General features: G+C 41.2%; 1 protein-coding gene across 1 annotated transcript in view; it reads left to right on the top strand.

Moving 5' to 3' along the window:
- PLS3 (plastin 3) overlaps window positions 1–6,901 on the top strand; it is a 74,763-nt gene that overhangs the window by 47,145 nt on the left and 20,717 nt on the right. The gene's annotated exons all lie outside the window — the stretch shown is intronic.

Below are 6,901 nucleotides of genomic sequence, written 5' to 3'. Positions count from 1 at the left end.
TTTCTCCACAACCTCGCCAGCATTTGTTGCTTGCTGTTCTGTTAAATTTTGCTATTCTGACTGGGGTGAGATGATATCTCATAGTTGTTTTGATGGTTGTTAAACTTTTGAGATTTTGCAGAGGACTGGAAGGACTGACTTAAGCAAAGTACAAGTGGGATGTGATTGATGGCTTTCTTTAACTTATTAAACCTTCATCATCTAGTTCCTTCTTTTTTTCACCCATTTCCTGCAATTGAGATTTTTTATCATTTTAATCTATTTTGGCAGAGATACATATAAGCACACTGATGTTCAGCCTTGTTTTAAGCAGCAAAGTCACAGAGAGAACTCACTAAAACGCATGAGTGGAGCAAACTATGTTACATACACTCAAAAGGATACGATAAAATGTTAAAAAAGGGGGGAAACACCAAACCAATTAAAAAGCTTTGTAACATGGCAAAGCCTGGAGGGCGTTATGCTGTTGTGTGAGACATTATACCTAGTGAAATTAGTCAATTACAAAAAACCCAACTATTCTATCAGATCAGTAAACTTAAGAATCTCATTGCCATCAAGTCAGAACCAACTGACAGTAGGTTTTCAGAGGCTTCATAAATCAAACCGAAGGAGATTGTCCATTTTTCTTCCTTGCAGCAGCTGGAGGATTCTACCTACCTGCTTTAGGGATGGCAGTGCAATTTCCTTCCCACTAAATCAAGACAAAGTTTATTCACTGCAAAATACATTCTTTGAAGGTTACTAGGGTTGGTAGGAGAAGTAAGAAGATAAATCACTAATGAAAGGTGGTAGTGCAAGAAGCTGCACTGCAGTCCCAGAGGAGAGCGGTTCTAATCCACCAGATGCTCTGCTGGAGAAGGAGGGGCACTCTCCTCCTGTACCAGTCCAATCTGATTTGACGGTACACGCACAAAAAAATAAAATAAAAAAAGAAAGGAAAGGTGGTTGTGGTTGTTAAGTACCATCAAGTCAAGTATGAATCATAGCAATGCTATGAATAAATAGACCTGAACCCTCTTCTATAACTATCATCTTTTCCCTATGTTTATAGTTTCCAAAGGCATGTGGTGTAGGAAGTGGATGCCACAATGAAAGGTAGACACATAATACATTGCTGAAGAGAAAGTATATAATAGGGTGAGGTCCGCACAAAATTAGACAAGCCAGGGAGCAGAAGAATTTAAGGTAACACAGGTAAATAACTTGCACATAACCGTAATACTGCAATAACAATAACAGTAATAGTCTATTGAGTATATACATAGATACAACCTGGAGTGGGGAGAAAGTGGTGCTATGCTACAACCAACTGCCACAGGTTTGATGGAAGATGTGTGCAAGTGTATTTATGTGTACTGCAAAGATCTCCAGAAATACAGTAAAACACGTAGGGTGCAGTCATGACAATTTCTTAGTCATAATCAAACACCTCGATAGAATGAGTTTCTGGTTCAGTACCATTATCTCTTCACCATCCATCACAATGCTACCAATTGGCCCAGTGGTGAGAATCTCTGTTTTCTTGCTGTTGAGCTTCAATCCATATTGAAGGCTACAGTCCTTGATCTTGTACAGCAAGTGCTTCAGGTACTCTTCAGTTTCATCAAGCAGGGTGGTTTTATCTGTGTAATGCAGGTTGTTGATGAGCCTTCCTCCAATGGTAATGTCACATTTCTCCTCATAGAGCCCAGCTTCCCAGATAATCTGTTCTGCATATAGATTGAAAAGGTACAGAGATAAGACACATCCCTGGCATACACCCTTACGAATTTTGAACCATGCAGTGTTCCCTTTCTCTGTTTGTAAACAGCTTTAGTTTGCTTGGCTCCAAAATCAGCAAACTTGGCACCAGCAGCCAGGAAATTAAAAGACATATTGGATTGGGAATGTCTGCTGTCAGAGACCTCTCCAAAGTATTGAAGAGCAACGATGTCAGTCTGGAGACTAAAGTGCGCCTGATGCGGGCCATATTCTTTGCAATCACTTGCTGTGCATCAGAAAGCTGGACAATGACTAGGGATGATAGAAGGAAAATTGATGCCTTTGAGCTGTGGTGCTGGAGAAGAGTATTGAATATACCATGGGCTGCTAAGAGAACAAACAGGTTCGTCCTGGAGAGGGTGAAATCAGGCTGTTCCTTGGAGGCAAGAATTCTGAAGCTTTGTCTGACATACCTTTGTACATATTGCAAGGAGGTACCAGTCCTTGGAGAGGGATGTCATGCTTGGGAGGGTGAAGGGACAGAGCAGGAGAGGAAGACCCCCGATGAGATGAATTGATTCATTGACTGGGATAATGGGAGTGTGTCAGAGACAGTGAGATTGGCACAGGATAGAGCAGGGTTTAGGGCTGTTGTACATATAGTTGCTATGAGTCATAGGTGACTTGATGGCACATAATAACAACCATTGTCTCAGGACATCAAGATTAATTGGTACATTCAATAAAAAGACTATTACAGATTCATATATATTAACATGGTAATATCCTCTGCATTTGGAAAAAATATTAATGTATGCATAAAAAAATCTTAATAAAGCTACAATTATTTGAGTAGGTATAGGAGTATGTCAATATGAGATGGCCATTTCTTAATACATTGGTTTGCATACAAAATTCATACACATTATGTTTCATTCATGTACATTTCATACATGCTTTTATTCACATTGTGTTCCATATTTTCATTCCCATATACTGTGTTTTATAAAATTAATCACTATTGAGATTCCCATATTTATGTTACATGTTTTTATATGTTGGAAGAGTGAAGATAAAAAAAATACCTGATGCTAATAAGGCAGGCAAATCACAGAAAATTCTGAAGCAAGAGTTGAAGAAAATTAGTTGGAAGAGTAGTACAGTAAATATTTATGCCTTCTTCACTTATATTTACCAGTTGCTAACATTTTGATGTATTTGTCTTTGTGTATTCACATATATACAGTTACATTTTGCTTTGCTAAAAAATATGGAAGCAAATTTCAAACATCATAGCATTTAACTCCTAAATACTTTTGTGTAGACTTTCTGACAAGTACATTAACTGTGTGCATCATAGCAAGTTATGGCTGCAATGAAAAGAATAGGAGTCCCAGAGCACTTAATTTTGCTCATGAGGAACCTATACCTGGCCCAGGAGGCTGTTGTGCAAGCAGAGAAGGGGAACACTGCATGGTTTAAAATTGAGAAGGGAGAGTGTCAGGGTTGTATTCTCTCTGCATACTTATTCAGTCTGTATGCGGAGCAAATTATCTGAGAAGCTGGACTCTATGAAGACGAATGTGGCATCAGGATTAGAATGAGACTCATCAAGAACCTGGCATTATGCAGATTACAAAACCTTGCTTGTTAAAAGTGTGGAAGACTTGAAACACTTGTAGAAGAAGATCAAGGAATGCAGCCTTCAGTATGGATTGCATCTCAGTGTCAAGAAAAAAAAGTCCTTACCACTGGACCAATAGGCAACATCATAATGGATGGAGTAAATTTTGAAACTGCCAATGATTTCATCTTTCTTGGACCCACAATCAACACTTTTGGTACCACCAGGCAGGAGAACGGGAGATGCGTTGCATTGGGAAAGTGCAAATTATTGGAAACTCTCCAAAATTATTGAGGAGCCTTGATGTTAGTTTGAGGACTACGATGTGTCTGATTCAGGCCATTGTCTTCTCAATCATTTGCTATGCATCTCAGAGCTAGAAAATTAATAAGGATGACAGAAGATTTTGAGCAGTGGTGCTGGAAAAGAGTACCGAATATCCTATGGACTGTCAAAAGAACAGTCTTAGAGAAGGTGCGGCCAGAGTGCTTCTTGGAAGCAAAGGTGTTCAAAGATCTTCCACACTCATCACTCAATTTCACCCAGTAATAACATCTTACATGACTGTTGCACACAATTAAAAATTTAAAAATTGACATTTCTATAAACTACAGTGGGAGGAGGATGGGCAGTCTCCTCCTATGCAGTTAACTGCCTCTGAAAACCCACCAGAGGGTCAGCAATGGGTCAGTTCTGACTCTGACACACAACAGCAATCTACAGAGCTTACTCTGATTTTGAGAGTCGTACGTTGTGTATGTGTAGTTCTATAAAATTTTACCCTGTGTAGATTCAGGAAACCAACACCACCACCAAGACAGAACTGTTTCATCACCACAAGGTGGCCCCCTTTATACCCACATCCAAAAACTGTCCATTTCAGTGGTCTGTGTAATTTTTCCATTGATCTGGATGTCATCGAGAAAATCTGTTAAGAACCTCCTTAAAGTGATAAAAGGCAAGGATGTCAGTATAAAGACTAAGGTGTTTGGCCTGAGCCAAACAATATTTTCAATTACTTGCTATGCATCTGAGAGTTAGATGATGAATATGGAAGCCCAGAGAAGGGTTAATGCCTTTGAATTGTGGTGTGAACACAGACAAATCTGTCTTGGAGCAAGTGCAACCAGAGTCCTTTGTGGCACAAATGATGATACTTTTTCTCACACTTTGGTTATGCTGTGAGGAAGCGCCAGTCCTGGAAGAAGACACTATGCTGGCAAAGATAGAGGGTCAGAGAAAGAGAGGAAGACCCCCAACAAGATGAAGGATTGACACAGTGACTGCAGCAATGGGCTTGAGCATGGCAGAGATCATGAGGATAGTTCAGGACAGTTAGGACAAGGTTCCTATCTGTTCACATGGTGCCTATGAGTTGTTGAATTGATGGCACCTAGCACAAGAAGTCTGTTGTTTGTTGTTACATGCTATCGAATTGCCTGCAACTCATAGTGGACCTATGCATAATAGCTCTGACTCTTGCCCTATCCTGAGCAAATCTCATAGTCTCTGATACACCTACCCCTTTATCCCAGTAGATGAGTCAATCCGTCTCATCCAGGGGGAGCTCTGGTGGCCTAGTGGTAAGAAACTGTACTGCAATCCTGAAGACACGCGCTTCAAACCCACCAGCTGCTCTGCGGGAGAAGGATGGGAAACCTCCCATGCAATCAACTGCCTCTGAAAGCCTGCCAAAGGGTCAGCTATGGGTCAGTTCTAATTCGATGGTACACAGCAACAACATACATAGTAAAGGGTAAACAAGCCATCCCATCCAGGGCTTTCCTCTCCTACACTGTTCCTTCATCCTTCCAAGCATGACGTCATTCTCCAAAGACTGGTCCCTGCTGGTCACGTGGCCAAATTATGTGAGACGGAGCTTCAAAATCCCAACCTTCAAGGAGAAACTTGGTTTCACACTCTTCACGACAAACCTATTTGTTCTCTTTGCAGTCCATGGTACTTTCAATACTCTTCTCCAGCACCACGACTCAGAGGCATCAATTCTTCTGCCATCCTTAGTTCTCTGATGCATAGCATGTAATTATGAAGACCATACCCTGGATCAGGCACACCTTAGTCTCTAGACTGACATCCTTGCTCTTTAGTACTCTGGAGTGGTGCCTGACAGCAGATTTTCCCAATGCAATTCATCTTTTTATTTTCTGACTGCTGGTTCCAAGAGTGTTGACTGTGGAGCTGAGCAAGCTGAAATGGTTAACGATCTCAAGCTCTTCTCCATCTAGCATAATGCTGCCAATTGGCCCAGTAGTGAGAAGTCTACAGCTGACTACAAATGAAAAAAGATAAGCAACATGAAATGTGTGTATTCTGACCTAAGAACCTTAAGGGGATTGGTTTGCTGTTTCATGAGAAATCCTTTCATAGACACAAATCTAGTTGCTGTAGGTTGTTAAGACCAAAGAATCTAAATACTATCCCTGGGGGACCCACTGAATGGAGGGTCACAAATTCTGCTCCTTGTGATCATTTTAGTCATGAAATCAGCAACAAGGCCCATGCATTTCTTTGGCACAGGAAACAGACACAGCTGTGAACTTATTCATTGCCTACACCACCTCAACAAACTGAGATACAGATGCTGGAAATCATTACTTTTAAGTAAATATCCCAATATTCTTTAGGGAAAGGTAAAAATGGAGGTGTCTGGCATGAAGCTTTTGGACCATGGACTAAAAATTTAATTAATACATGAGATGACGCTTTTGTTGTTCTGTACCATTCAGTTGAAACTCCACTCATAGCCGACTTACGCAGGTTTTCAAAAGCTGTAAATCACATGGGAGGAGACTGCCCATTATTCTCTCATAGAGCAGCTGATGGATCCATACCATGTACCCTTGGATTACCAGCGCATCTCCTTACCTGCTAGGCTATCAGAGATCCCTTATGTGAGACGATAGCAAAATAGCATGTGTGTGAAAAGCAAAATAACATCTAATATTGTAAAAAAAAAACCACCCCAAACCTCTGTCCATGCTGGGAAAAAGGGGAGGGGATATGGACTACATATGAAATGCAAATAAGCAGTGTCACCATGAAGAATAAAACAATCAGGCCAGGGAGCTACAAGTTTTTAGCAATTCTTCTTCTTGTTGTTATGTGCTGTCGAGTCGCTTGAGACTCATAGTGACCCTATGTACAAGAGCCCTAAACCCTGCTCTATCCTGTGCCAATCGCACTGCCTCTGACAAACCCATCCCGATTATCCCAGTCACTGGATCAATCCACCTCATAGAGGGCCTTCCCCTCCTACACTGTCCCTCCACCCTCCCAAGCATCATGATCTCTCTCCAAGGACCGGTCCCTCCTTACAACATGTCCAAAGTATGTCAGACAAAGCCCCAGAATCCTTGCCTCCAAAGAGCAGCCCGGTTTAACCCTCTCTAGGTTGAATCTATTTGTTTTCCTAGCAGTCCATGGTATTCTCAATACTCTTCTCCAGCACCACAGCACAAAGGCATCAATTCTCCTTCTATCCTCCTTGGTCATTGTCCAACTCTCTGATGCATAACAAGTGATTGCAAAGACCATGGCCTGTATCAGATGCAC

Source organism: Elephantulus edwardii, unplaced genomic scaffold (assembly GCF_000299155.1).
Source record: "Elephantulus edwardii isolate Elephantulus edwardi_28Jun2011 unplaced genomic scaffold, EleEdw1.0 scaffold00336, whole genome shotgun sequence".
Taxonomy (NCBI): Eukaryota; Metazoa; Chordata; class Mammalia; order Macroscelidea; family Macroscelididae; genus Elephantulus; species Elephantulus edwardii.
This window is presented reverse-complemented; position numbering and strand designations above follow the sequence as displayed.